Raw genomic sequence first — 14,917 nt, forward strand, 5'->3', positions numbered from 1 at the left:
GACCCTGAACTCTTCTTCCTCTCTTTGCCTAGAAACCTATTCAGAAACCTTTGTGCTGGCAGAGGTCAGCCCTCAGTTTTGTGGCAGTACAAGGATCTGGTCTGACTGAGATTGTCCCAGTGCACAGCACAGCTGCTAACTCATGGTCTCAGTTCTGCAGCTATTCAGGGAAATTCCCATCTTCCTTCATGTCCTCTTCCATTTGATAATATTTGCTATTACTTAACAGGTGTCCTGACATTCCAGTGATGTTAGGAGGCTAGAGGAATATTATTTTTTTAATTCTTGACTATTACACATCTTTTTTTGTGTGTCTCTTACTTCTTGCTCCTGGTTTTCTTTCAAACACTTCTGTGTAGAAGGTGCAGGAGAAAAAGATGCACGGTTTTGCCCAATAAACAAACTCAGAGCAAGTTCTCTTCCTCTTCTGGGTGGCAGGTAAAACTGATTGTGTTAAAAACCACGGAGCTGTGGCACATCAGCAAAGGCAACTGAGGCCATAGAAATCTGAGGAAAACCTTGCAAAAATGCCTTTTTTTTGCTGGTTTTCCCTCTTACATGGACATTTTTAATGGCAGTATGGGTGCAAAATAAAACTGCTCCAAAGAAGGTGGGTTTTGCATCTGCTTTTACCCCACTTGCACTGATTTGAGCAGTGACTCGAAGTGCAAGCCAATTCCCCAGGGAATCATCACCCAGAGCCCTGGAGGATACAGCTGGGGCCAGGTGATCCTGCTTCCTTTAAGGAGCCTTTGCAGCATCTCTGAAGATTCCTTTCCTTCCCCTGCTGCAGGAGGAGAGCAGTGTGTTCTTAGAGGTGAGTGGGTAAGTCTGTCTTTGCCTTTTTTTAAAAGTCTGTTTTTAAGTAAAAGGAGAGACCTGCAGAGGCTTTGTATTTATGTTTTAACTCTGCCAAAGAGAGTTTCTTGGTTTTGTGTTGTGGTGCTGGTGTTTCAGCCAGTTGTTTGTGAGGGGTTAATAAGTGTGACACTATTAAAATACGTTTTCCCCTCTTTTTCTCTCTTTTTGTCTGAAAAGTGTGAAAAAATCCACTTTCCTTGTATGAGGTCTGCTGAGCCCACTAACCTTGTGCATAAGAAGTTTAACTTAAGCTATGATTGTCTTACTTCAAAGAACAAAGTAAAGAATTATTTTTTTCTGTTCACTGAGCAAACAGGGAATAAATTATATCCCAAATGTGTGTGGATAATATAATGGCAAAGCTGCTGAAAGGCTGATAGGGAAGAAATTATTAATTGCTCTTTTTTGAGGGTTTTACTGCTGTATTGACACACACTATGGCTGTGTCTTAATTCTGGGTTTGGATATTCATGTAGGGTAACACCTGCTGGAGGTAAGCAGTCACATGCTTTATTGTTTCCTTGATTTAGAGAAATGTGTTTGTAGCAACAGGCAGCTAAAATGACTGTAAATTTCTGCTCCAAAGCCTTAACTTAAACAAATGCTGACAGGATTATTAAGTATTAATCTTATAATGCATACCTTGCAAAGAGACCTGAATTCTTGTTTTAATTGTGTTAAAATCCTTTCTCTAAGTCTAGCAAGTGTGGTAGTGAAGAGTTTGTCTGACTGTATGAAATCTGGTTGTAAGGTGGGAATAACACCACAAAGGGGACACTGTTATACTGTTATAGCTTGCTTTGCTTCTAGAATGGAAGGCAAGAAATTATCCTGCTAATTCTCAAAGTATGGATTTTTTGGCTGGGGGAGAAAGATCAGAGAGTCTGAAATATAAAATTATATTATTCTGGTACTCAGGGGTTTAATGTAATTCCTAATTAGTACTGATTTTACTTGTGCTGTTCCACACTCAGAATTGCACATTATTTCAGGTGAAAGAGGGATAGAGAACTAAAACTGAGATATTTTTGTGAAGTAAATTATTTTATTCCCCCCCCCCCCCCCCCCCCCATTCTGCCTGTTGATTTCTTTAACTGTTAAGCAGGAATGAGTGTGTTGTAAATAATGACTTCCCCACTTCCTGCCTTTTTGAGCCACTGTTTTTCAAATGTTGGATTTTCCTATTGAGCTCCAGCAGCTGTTCCTGGCTGTGTAATTTAATCCTATATGTAGAGGAGAAGCTGAGCTTTTCACATCATTTCCATATTAAACCCTTTCCCCAGTAGCTCTGTGTTGGTGAGGAGAGCCTTTCTTTGGTTGTCTTGAGATGCTCCATGGATTTCAGAGTCCCTTCAGAGTTTCAGTGAATCTATGAAAGGCTAGGGCAGCCACTGACACAGTTCAGGGATGGTTTAGTCTTCTAAATAAGTGTTTAGACTGGTTTATAAACTTGTGGTATTAATCCTGTCAGGGAGACAAATTCTTCCTTCATTTCATGAGTTTGATGGTTCCAAAGCCTGCTTTGGAAGAAGGCTTTTATCACTCCTCTGGAGTCCACATCACTGGCTATAATAATCATAATCCTCAGCCTGCCCAGACAGCCACTGCTGACACCAGGCTGTGGGGAACACCCTCCCTCCCCTTTTTTAGGCCATTTCCTTAGAAGAGAACTGTTTATAAATGAAAGTTTAAGTGACCCAGTAACACTGATAGGTTTTGTGAATGCAACTTGTTATTACTTCCCAGCCCAATTTGTCTAACAAAAAAGGGACTTATCTATCTCAAAATAGGCACAAGTGAATAATGAATGTACAGCTGGCATCTGATCTTGCAGTCATTGTGTATTTTGGCAAGTCAACTGATTGACAATTTGATTTCTGCCTGCTGAAAACTGTAGAGTTGAGGAACCCTTTGATGAGCTGTGAGACAGATGCTTATTGTTCACTTGAGAAAGAGATTCTCTTCTCCTCTGAAGACTTCCCTTACTGAGTCTATCTACAGCAAAGAAAACTGAAAAGGAGCAGGTGGAAGTGTTGGTACTGGAGTATTTGCTGTTTATGGACATGAAATGGCATGGCTGTTAAAAAGGCTGTTCCATCTCACAGGCAGACAGCGTGAGGGAGGGATGGTGGTGGGAGGTGGCTCAGGCAGTTAACTGTGGTTCTTATTGTGCTCCTTAGTGGAATCAGGACTTACCTCCTGTGTCCTGGGAAATGAGTTAATTCTCTGAGGACACAAAGCATGGGGTGAGGGATGAGAATCCCTGCTGAGCACAGGCAGGGCTCACACAAGGCTGTGGCCACTCCTGATGTTTTCCTCCCACGCACCCGCGCCTGTGCCAGCTGCAGTCCTGCCCCACCATTATTACTGTGCTCCTTCTCCTCCACTTGCCATGGCACAACTGGGGAGCTGAATGTGAAATAAACACAAATACATTTGCTTCGAGTTGCTTGGCATGGTGTTGTAATTAAAAGGTGGAGCTAATTCTCTCCATTTGTTCAACAGGGAGGCATTGCTCCTCCTCCTGGCTTTTGTTTTCCCATGTATTGTCTCTTCATGGCCACTGTCTCACAGACCACAAGTTTTGTTTTTGTTTAGTTTGTTGTTTTTCGGGTTTTTTTGGTCAATGTTTGACTCATTTAAGACTATTGGGCAGGTACGCTGAGCTGATGCAGAGATTGTGCTGTTCTGGAGGGCTGGTCTGGCCTGTGCTGAGAGCAGAGCAGCTGCAGACCTCCTGCAGATGTGGGCTGGACAAACAGTTGCTCATGAGTGATTCCATTATGTTTCCTCAGATCCCTCTTTGAGCCACGTTGGGCAACTGCTCCCGAGCCCTAATGGCTTCCTTATGTTCTCTCCTGCTCTGGTTCAAGCTGAGCAGCTGGCTGCCAGGGGGACAGCACGGTGACAAAGGCTGCTGCAGCACGCTTGGCAGGCAGATGCTGCCTGACAGGGCACGGACAATGCAGGGGCTCTGCTCCCTCTGTAATTGGTGGCTGCTGAGTGCTGGGTAATTGGGCTCATGCCCTCTCCAGAGTGGGTGGAACGGGCTAAAGGACATGGAGAAAAGGCTGCTTTGGTGGGAGCAGTGGGTTAAAGCGAGACGCAACTGTTTCTGGATCCTGGGTAGGCATAGGTTCCCTGTGGGCGCTGACAAAGGCCCTTTTCTCATTGTGTTTTGGAGCTGTTTGATCACTGTCCTCTGGCCATGCCCGAGAGGCACCACAGCTGATTGTACAATAACTCCGTCTAGCATTCAGGACAGCCTTTGTAGGAGGCTCTGCCCAGACGTTTTCATCAGCAGCTCCTAGCTCACATGGAGCACAGGAGAAGTGGAGGAAGACTGGAAAGTTATCAATTTTTTTTTTCCCAGAACCTTGTGCTGCCTTTATTTCCAAGTGTGCAGGAATTTCTTCTGAGATCCTGGCTGCTCCTGAGCCCAGACTGTGTTCTGGTGCTTGTGATGTTGGCACCAACTCACCCTTCTCTAAGAGGTAAAACTTGACAAGGCCACTACTTCTGTGCTGCACTTAGCAGCCAAGCCTTTGCCAGCACAATTAAATGAAACACCAAAATACCTCTGTCCTTAAAGAACACAAATCTTTGACAAGAGCATTGAGGTAGGTCTGTCCAGAGCTCTTCCCTCAAAGAGCATTTAAACTCGAACCTCGGGTTTTCTTTGAACAAAGCCTACATCAGACAAACCTCTTGCAACAGAGATGAGAGAGAAAAGACAGACTAGACATGGGGAAGGGTTTATAAACAAATCCCCTGCTGCTCACTCTGTCCCTGCTTCCAGTCTTGCTTTCAGTCAGCTCTGTGGCTTTCTAGGCTGAAGCAGACTGCAAGCCCACTGTGGTCCCTAGGGAACTGTTCCCATTGCCACTGGGGCTGTTCCCATTGTCACTGGGGCTGATTTCTGGCGTCCTGCTGCTCTCAGCTATCTCCTGAGCCTGAGCTGTGTGCCTGTGTCTCCTTGATGTTTGCTTCCCCCCTCTTGAGCACACCAAGGAGCTCACACATGGAGATACCTCATCTTTTCCCCTGCAGAGGGGCCCACTTGGTTGTGTTGTCCCCTTAAAAAGAACATGATATACCAAGAGAAACAATTAAATTGGATACTTTGTCCTAGGCCCTAACCCAGATATTTTTCTGGAAAAAGAAGGGTTTGTTGCGATAAATGTGAAATGCGCAATATAAATATTTAGCTACTGTTAACTCATCTGTTAATGGTTCCTGCTGTCTTTTCAAAGTTGTTTGTGTACTTCTTTGTATGATGGAAACATCATACAATACTGTTCTTTCCCATCTCAAAACCCCATCCTTTTGAGTTCTCATATAATGGAGAAAAAGAGCAGTTGCCCACACCTCCAGTTTGTGCAAGGTTAATAACTGAGTGATTTATTTGACTGTCCTGTATTTCAGCAGGAATTTGTGTTTTCAGGTCCTTAGTTGGTTGCTTTTGGTGGCCTGGGCTGCTTGTTTCTGCCAGTTCAGGAGATGTGCTTACAATGAAGAGTTTGGTTTAGTATTTGGTGTATTTTCCGAATGGGATGAATAATTCTGCTCCCATTTTCTGCTGTTGTAGACCTGTGTGAATGGAAGCGTAGGGGCTTTGATTAAGAGCCAAGTTCTGATAGGTGGTGATCCCAGGAGGAGTTTCTGGAAAGAGTAACAAGCCTTTACCTGCTGAACCAATGGAGCTGTGCATAAATGAATATGGTTCCTTTTTCCCTGCTCCAGACTAAATCTTCCCAACAAGTTCTGAGAAGTGGCCATGGTGGAAACAGCCCTCTGAAAATGAGCCACCAGTGTAGTGAGAAGTTACACAAATCCATAACATCTTCCCAACCCCATGGCACCAGAACAGCAAGACACTTCACAGGACAGGGAAAAACAATGATACTGAGGAGGAGGAACGGACATGAAAGAAACAAACAATAATAACAAGAATAGAGACACATTGTCATTAAATGAAAACATGTTAAACAATGACCTTTCTGACAAACCACAGAAATAGCAAACATGCAGCCTTTTTAATAACTGTTCCATACTGGAGTTTTGCACACATACCCCCTGGAAGCTTAATGCAATCCAAATGTCTGTCCCCTGGACAAGGCCTGGGGGAAAATGCTCTTTGGTGCCTGAAGGAACAAGTGAAAGCTTGCACGTTAGTCACACCTGCAAAAACCCCATGCTCCTGACTATGCCTCTCTCCATTTCAATGTGAATTTTTACCATTTGATGTTTTCTTCATCTTTTTCGTGGTTTCTATGGGAGGGAAGTGAGGGGAGAGAGGGAAGGAGATTTTTAGTAAATGTTTTGTCGTAAAAGGTATGCTTGGTGTCTATGCTGAAAATAACTTGTGTGGAATTTTAGTTAGCACTGATGCTGGGCTGCTGCAACCCTCAGCAGTGTCATAGTGCATTTGAAATGGATAAATGTCTCCATTTATATGATAATGGGGGTTTTGGATGAGTTGTCCTGTTAGGCAAATAATACAAGCTGAAGGAATGGACAAAGTAACATATGGGATAATACTAAAATCAGTAGCCATTGCTTCCTAGACCTGTCAAAACCGTAGATTTCCTATGAAGAAATTCTGATTTACTTTATTCAGATTTTTTTTTTTTTTGGTGTATTGAAGCCTTTTAAATTTTCACTTCTTTCTAACAGCTTTCAATAGTGGGACCTATCAGATCCAATAACCATCTGGCTCTTAAATCAGGGATCATTATGTGACTTTAATCTCTCATAACAGTATCTATTAAATTTTGAAAGACCCAGCTCAAGAGCATTAGAGATTAATTGTGTTCAGCTAAACAGGGTTAAAATGTATGCTATGGAGGAATGTTCACCCATTTCTATATAATGTTTTTAGATTGTTGTATCTTTTTCCTGTGTCTTTTATCACAGTTCAGTGTTAGGTTATTATAAATATTCTCCAACCTTCAGAATTTCATTAGGAGTAATGGTAGTGCTCATAGCCTCCAAGTCTGTAGAGAGGTGAAACAAAGTAAAATTTAACTACTGCCAATCTTATTTTATGGTGTTTTACCACAATTAAAATGTGTGGTATATAACCCAATAACTCTTACTGCAGTTTGTAAACTAAATGGAAGTGTCAAGAAATATTGCACAAATAATGGAATTCAGCAACTCCAAAGTGCCAAAAAATGGTTTCTCTCTACATAAGATGAGAAGGGAAATACAGACTCTGCTTCTGTTTTCTGCTGGGGGCTCTGTGCGTGTAGATTTGTGTGTATAGAGGACCAGGTTGGTGGTGGGTTCAAAAACTCATTGGTTAGGCGGGCAGGATCCCACCAAAAACCGCACATTGAGTGCTCTGCATGCAGTGTCCTCCCCTGCCAGGGCTCCCTCGGTGCTGTAGGGATAACCTGGCTCAGGAATGCATCCTGTGGCTCCATGCAGGTGAGTGCCTTTCCCTCCAGGGACAGAGCAGGGCTGGGCTGCAGGCTGGGCACAGCCACGGTGTGCAGGGACTGGCTGGGGCTGCTCTGGGACTGCAGACACGGCTCGTTCCAGACTTGCTGTGGTGACTTATTGCAGCTTGGGCAGACTTTCATATGACTTCCAAAAGGGCATGTTAATGCCTTGTACCTCTTGAAAGACACACTTTTAAATAAGATGCAGCTGCCCTGTACTTTCAGCCCATTCCCTTGCTGCCTTATGAGAAAAGATGACTAACTCATTTATGGCAATCCTGAGCAGTAAGAACTTTGAATTTATGGTGCACCCAGCGTCCAGATGCCTCAGGGTGCCTGGCAGGCTATAACTTAAAACGTAGCTTTAAAAAAAATCCCGTGTGATTGGACACAATGGGGCCGAGGGAGGAACAGAAACCCCATTGTGTGACAGAAGAACGGCGTCCCACAAACAATCCCCGAGCCCCAGTGGCCGCAGCCCGGCCCAGGGGGGGCCATTGTGCTCTCCGGAATGCCAGAGAGGAGCACTGGGACAGGCTGGGCATGGAGAAAGCAGAACCAGCTGCAGCCTCAGTCCCAGGAGCTGTGGGTTCTGTTAACCAAGGGTGAACACTTCAGAAAGCAAGTGGCAGGCAGCTCACAGATGTCTTTTATAGCTGCTGCTGTTCTTCAAAAAGCCTGCTTTTCAGAGTGCACTGACACTCTTATTAATCTAATGATTCCTCTGTGCATACAGATGTAAACATTCTTCCTTTGGTCCTACTCTAGTTTCAGATACTTTCAGAACTCCCTGTGACTTTAATCTGTTCTCAAAATCAACTTCTGCCCCAAAGTGCAGGTGTATCAAGGGTTTGAATCAGCTGCTGCTCTTAGGTAGCTGCTGACAGGGGGACATGTGAGATCCTCTCCCCACTTACTTCAGTCTCCAGACATCTCTGTGAATAGACCTGTAAAGTTCAAATAGAAGGCTCTGTCTGAAAGAGGGAACTTATTTGAATCGTGCTATTGTTGCTTGTAAGCAAAGACACATTTCTAATTTTTGTGGTATTTTGAGAATGTAATAATGAAGGGAATAAAGAAAAATCATATTCCTGCCTTTAATCCTCCTATTGCTTTCAAAACTGAGCAATTTCACTATGAAGTACTTGTAAGAACACAACCTTTGAAATAGCTATTGGTTTTCTTCATTTTTTCTTTATTGTTTGTTTTTCTAAGTACTGCATAAATAAATTTACAGTTGATCCTTGCAGACCTTGGCAATAATATCCACAAATCATTTGAGCCAGAGTCATCACACTTGATGATTCTTATATTTTTTTTTAGAGTCTAGTCTGACATATTGATGTTTGGTATAGAGCTGCTGAGTTCCCCTGGTGTCAGATGGAATATAATGAGGATGAGAGTTTTTAAATGGAAGCATTCAACAGAAAAGTCTTTTTCAAACACTCATCCTGCGCAGTTTAATGAGAACTTAATTCCTGACAAATGCTGGTGGTTTTAATTTTTTTTTGTTTCTGTTCTTGGATTTTGTTAGGCTCAGTTCATTCTAAACGTGCATGTGGTGCCCCTGATTATGCAAGCCCTTAAGCTTTATAAAGCAGCTCATGCCCAAAAGTATTATTGAAGCTGGTTCTGCTGAGGCCTCTAGGTGCAAAACTCCCAGATTTGTTTAAAATTTTCCTATTCAGAACAGAATATGTATTTGTATTAATATTTCTCTTTCTCGGAACAGAACATGTATGGAGTGGAGCAAAGACCCAGAGAGCAATTTAAGTGTCTGTCCTTTATGCCTGTGTTAAAGCAGTAAGACTTTCCCATTCTTCCTGAGGAATTTCTTGCAGCCCTGGGAGGGAAGTATTTTCTGGGGGAAAATGTTTTTAACTGAGAAAGTGACTTCAGGGGAGGGCAGGCAGGAGAGTGAGAACCAAGGGAAGCACTGAGGTGTGTTCAGCGTAACTGTTGTCCATTCTTAAATCAGTAGTTCTCACCTTGCTGTGTGCTATTCCCTCTTAGGACATGGATGTCAAATGACATGGTGTGTTGATTTCAGCTGTTCTAAAAATAACTGAAACCAGCAAAGAAATATAAATCCAACAGCGTTACAAACAATACCCCAGTTCCCAGATCTGTGGTGTCAGTGGGAATTCCCCTTGCATTTCAAATCTACTGTGTCCAGCCCGAATGGTTTGGGCTTTTGTAGGCCTTAAAGCAAACTGTTCTCTTCTGGGACCAGGTTTCCTGAGCAGGGGAATTAAGTTGTTCCAGCTCACAGTGCAGGAAGAAATGAGCACATCTGCAGTGTGAAGAGCTGGGGAATTTAAGCCCTCCACTGGTGGGTCAGGCACAGCTGAACAGTGCAAGGTAAGAAGCTACGGGACACTCACCCTGTTGAAAAGAGAGTGACTCAAATCTGTTCTTCTGAGAATGGGAAGGAAATAGTGAGGCCAAAGTGCATAAAAATTTATGTGAAAGATGATCTGAGACAAGTGTCTGAGCAAAGGACAGCACAGATTGTGAAAATGTGTGCTCAGAATGGCAAAATGAATTTTCCATAGCTGGCAGTTCTGAGAAATACCTTCTGTGTGTATGTGGCCACTCTCCAAGGATTTAAAAACATTCTGTCAAGCAGCTTAATGATACTCCATGTATTGGAGATTCATGGAGACGTGAAAATAAGAATATCCAACAGCACCTGGCAGACATGAAAGGCAGAGGTCAGTCATGAGAGTTGTCATCCATCTGCTAAAATAATATCAGCAAACCACTGTGAGTTCATAGTAGTCAGCTGTCTTCCTGCTGCAGGAAAACCCAACGTGGTGTTCCAGCTTCATGTCCTGTTGAGGAATGGTGGAAAAACATTTCCCAGCATTAAAGCTCTTCCAAGGTTTTAGAAAGAACTTGTTGTATGGTTGAACTGCCAGACAGGATGAGTTGCACATGAGCAGGTACTGAAAGGGAGCCTAATTTCCATGCTTTTTCAGCAAATAAAAATGGAGAGCACAGCGTGGGAATTTGCTTGGTGATGAACCTCGTGTTCCATGAAGATCCCTCTCATGATTAGGGAGCAAGCAGAAGAGGAAGCAGGCAAGTTTAAGGCTGATTGCTCCCAGAGGGAGCCCAGGATGGGCTCCAGAGCCGGCTGTAATGGGAATTGGGAAGGTGTAACCTTTATGCACCAGGGCATGCACGGCAATGGTTAGGGCTGAAGGACGGAGCTCACCAGGGAGAGGCTGCATCTGGGAAGTCACTTCCCATTAATGAAGGAAAGGCTGAGTCGATCCTGAAGGGGCTGACAGGAAAAACAGGGGGGTGACATCAATGAAGGAAGTCCCTCTCAAGCTGAAATAAGATATTCCTGAGCTGAGGAAGCCACTTCTGGGATGCGTAAGGATGTGGCCCAGTTCGTGTGCTACTGCATAAAGTGTTTCTGTCACTTGCTGTCCCTGAAGAAATTTATGGAGATGGTTTATACTAAATGTTTTAAAGTAAGTATTTTTAACCATTCTCTACTTGCTTTTTAGACTTCTTTCCTATATCACTCGTGTGAAGTTTTCATGGGAGATAGCAAAAAAAATTAAATCTACCACAGTCCCATTATACTGTGCTCCTTTTAGGTCCACTATGAAACCTTAAGTACTAGCTTAATCTCCTACCTACTCAAAATTTTGTCGGGTTTTTCCTTTTTTTTTTAACCCTACTTTCAAAACCTGTCAAACAATGGAAGTGGATGCTTAATATGCCATCAGCTGGAGAATGTAAGTACAAATGCATGTCTGAATTTTAGTATATACAAAGGGGAAGGAGAAAAAATTCAATTCTGAAATTCTGGCAGCAACTTCTAGGACTTCAAATATCTGAGATATTTTGACAGCAACTACTCTGTGCATGTAAGCAAAGAATGAGACAAGTTTAAAACTAATCTTATAATGTACAGCTTTTCATGGCCTTGAATATCACAACTCAAGGATTCTGTATTAGTTTACAGAAAACCCAAAAAGCCAACAGTGCATTGATTAGAAGAGAGATTTTGGTAGGGAAATAATTTGTTTCTTGAATTTAAAAAGCTTCAAAAGAATCACTGTAGGAAAAAAACCACAACACACCACAAAAAAAAAAAAAAAAAAGAAAAAAGAGGCAATCCTTAAAAATAGCTCTGAAAGGAATTTTGGTCAGCAAATCAAAGTGCATTAGGGAAAGAACAACTTAAGCTTTTCAGAGCACCCAAAAACACAGACGAAACAAACACTTAGAGCTGGAAAAGACCCCAAGACACTGAGTAGATGGGGCTTGTCATATTTTAAACAGGCACATTTAATTGTTTCAGAAAGTAGATTGTTTCACATGAAAGAGATTGAGTTCTGAGTGGGTAGCTTGACATACGGTTTTAAGTTGACTCCATGTCAACACAATTTGTTCCAGGTACTTCAAAGTCCCTGTGCCTGGTGATTACTGCTGGCAGGAGTGCCACTGTCCCCACAGCAGGGCAGGCTCTAAAGGTGTACACAGCTCTCACCAAGCTCAGGTTGTTTTGTTTTGTTTTTTTCAAGTGGAACTCTGCACAACTGAGGAAAGGAAAAAATCCCCCAACCCTGAGAGTTCTTTATGCTATTTCTCTTTCCATCTTTCACTCAGATTCTGCCTTGAGGCGAGCTGGAACCTTTCCCTCCTGAAAACTTTCAGTGTAAAATAAGTCAGGGCAAATCCTGTTTCCATGCTGGTCCAAGCACTGCAGGGTGGAAGGTCTGGGAAGTCACTGTGGAAAAAGAACAAGGTCCCAAATGAAGTTCAGGACTTTGTACCAAGGCAGAGAAAGGGGCTTGGCAAATTCCAGGGAAATACCTGCCTGAAACCTTTGCATTCCTGGTCAAGCTAGGTGTTATCTGCACACCTGAAACGTGCAGGTACACATGAGCTAAGACGGAACAGTCTGACAATACCGTACGTGTCCTGCACATGAGGTACAATCCAGATAAGATAAGGATTTGCTTTAAAAGAGCTGCTCCTGATCACACCAGGTTAAGAGGAAGAGGATGGGGTTGGAGAGGAGATCCATAGATTCAGGAAGGAAGTTCTCAAAACATATCTGCAAACTTGCAGAAATGTTTTGTGGACCAATTCAAACTGGGAAGGAGGAGCCATTATCATGAATATCACCCTGTCTCAGGGGTGTCAGCTGCCAGAATCTAGTTCTGGCATTGCTAGGATGCTGCAAAAGTTAATATTTTAATACTGCTCCATGCAAGGAACTCTTGAAAGGGCTAAAAGCCATAAGCCTCAGATTTCAGTCCAGCTGCCTGCAGAGCAAGGGGAGGGAGGATAGAAATGCCAAGTCCCTGAAAAGTTTTAGAGATGATACTACACCATCTAAACAAGGGATTAGCAGTGAAAAGGAAAATGCATTGGGGAGCACATTTTCCTTCTAAGCTGCTGGACACTTCAGGGGCTGGCATGTTTACTTCTGGCATCTTGAGGAGTATTTGGTCTTAGATCCTTTTGTTTGTTAGAATGTGACATATTAAATATGACACTTAATTAGCTGTTCCTCGAGTGGAGACCTAACATACCGTGCCTCCCCCTTGGTGTTGCAACAAGAAGTAGTGTAACTCCAGACAAAAGCTTTTGCAATATTTTGTCACCACAGGTGGATTCCTGCCATGGAATTTCATGTGGGGCACAGCAGCATTCATGACTCCATAAGAGCCTCCATCTGAAAATACCTTGTTCCTTTTCCAAGGAAGATATGAACATGAATTTTGACAGTGTAAGGCTTCAAGTCTGAAGGCTGCTGGATTCCCTTGTACTTCTCCTTGGCTTACTGTATAGGGCAACACAGAAACAGAGGGTCAACGTGTTCAGTTTGTTTGTACTGCACTGCCAGTGAGTCACAGCTGTAAGGGTAATGGCTGATTAAATGGGAAAAAAGGTATTTTGCTGCAGGTGGACAGGCAGTTGTGAGTTTGTGATCAATGTCACACCACCAGTACACCATGAAAGGAAAGACTGGTGACAGTTTTGTCCAGTGCTACAGCATGTTTTTCCTAATTGGCTTAAACAGCATAAGACACAGGTAATGGCCTTCCATATTGGAGTAATAATGGCTGAAATTTAAAAAGTAAAACAGTTGTTCTTGTGTACTGAAAGAGCTTAAAACCAAGACACAAATGCATCCAAACTATAATATTACCTTTAACTTCCCATAGAAGAAATCTTTTAAGGCTCAGAATAAAGGCCCCCCAGTAGATTTTTTTAATCTTCTGAAGCGAAAAATACTGATGCCTTCGTAAAATGCAAAATGATTTTAGAATATTCATGACCTTTGGAAGAGGTCAGAGACGGAAAATGATGCTAGCATTTTAACCTGATGTATATTAAGAAAGACTGGCATCCAATCAAGGAAGTGTTCTGGTCTCCAGAAATATTAAGTGTGTTCAGTTATGCATGGGGAAGCTTTAGAGCCAATGTTAATTGAAAGAATAGTTAAATTTTGCTCTTAGTCATAAAACTGAAGCAATTGCCCCAGGCAACTTATTTCCTCTCAGTTCAATTTATTGTTTTTGAGATGGTAGAGTTCTTTCTTACACAGATTTACATGCTCCATTTCTATTACTAAATTAGTAGCCAGTGTCCAGGCTATCAGTGAAGGTGTGATATCTGTGGGTCTGCTGCAGTTTTGTTCCTAAAATTATTTTTTCAACCATGTTGTTAGAGCCTTTCCTCCTTTTTTCTTGTCAAATTACGGGCCTCATGAAATTTACTGGAGCATTTGCTCATGTATTGAATATAATGAAGTATTATATAAATTTCTCTGTATATACATGTGTGTTGGTGGAAATATACATCGCATTTGTAAGACATTTATGATAGCTAAACTACGACACTGCAGATGCTAAGTACAAAAAGCCATTGTGTGCAAATAGATACGGGAACAAAAATAGTCAAAGTGAGTTTCATTTTCAGCTAGACTTGATTTTTTTAAATTTAATTTTTGCCTTAATGTCCACCTATGGATGGGCAGGAATCCAACTGATCCAAAGCACTTTATGATGATTTGATCCCTGGCACGTGGTAACTAAAATTCAGGATATTTGTTTCATTCCTTCCAAATGACACTGACACCCAACTTTCCTAACACTTTGCTGGAAAACTATGAGCTTTTAATATTTAACTTCTACTGTTTATACATCTGTTAGCGTAAAAAGAGGTAGAGAGAAAAGAGCTTGTTACACTCCAGTAGTTTAATTATTATCATTACCAGCACAATTTTAAAATATGTCTATAAATAGTTCTTTTCCCCTTTTCTTCCTTTTCCTTCTGCTTGCCTCACATGCCTTCGTACTTATTTTTAATTCCTTAATCAGATATGATTACGTATTCCTTTTCTAGCTACAAATCCCTATTCTAGCTACACCACCACTTCAGTTTAGAGAGCAACAATGAGTATGGTGTGACTGAAAATCCCAAAAATCCCCAAGAAAGCTATTCAGCTTTCTAGAAGGTCAATGTATATTGTACATATATATATAATGTGTATTTATAATATATATTGTGCATATATATAACGTGTACTTATGATGTATATTGCAGTTTTGTGAAAGATGCAAGGAACTTGG

This window comes from Melozone crissalis, unplaced genomic scaffold (genome assembly GCF_028551555.1).
Source record: "Melozone crissalis strain CALT ecotype California unplaced genomic scaffold, PUWL_Pcris_2 ptg000039l_1, whole genome shotgun sequence".
Taxonomy (NCBI): domain Eukaryota; kingdom Metazoa; phylum Chordata; class Aves; order Passeriformes; family Passerellidae; genus Melozone; species Melozone crissalis.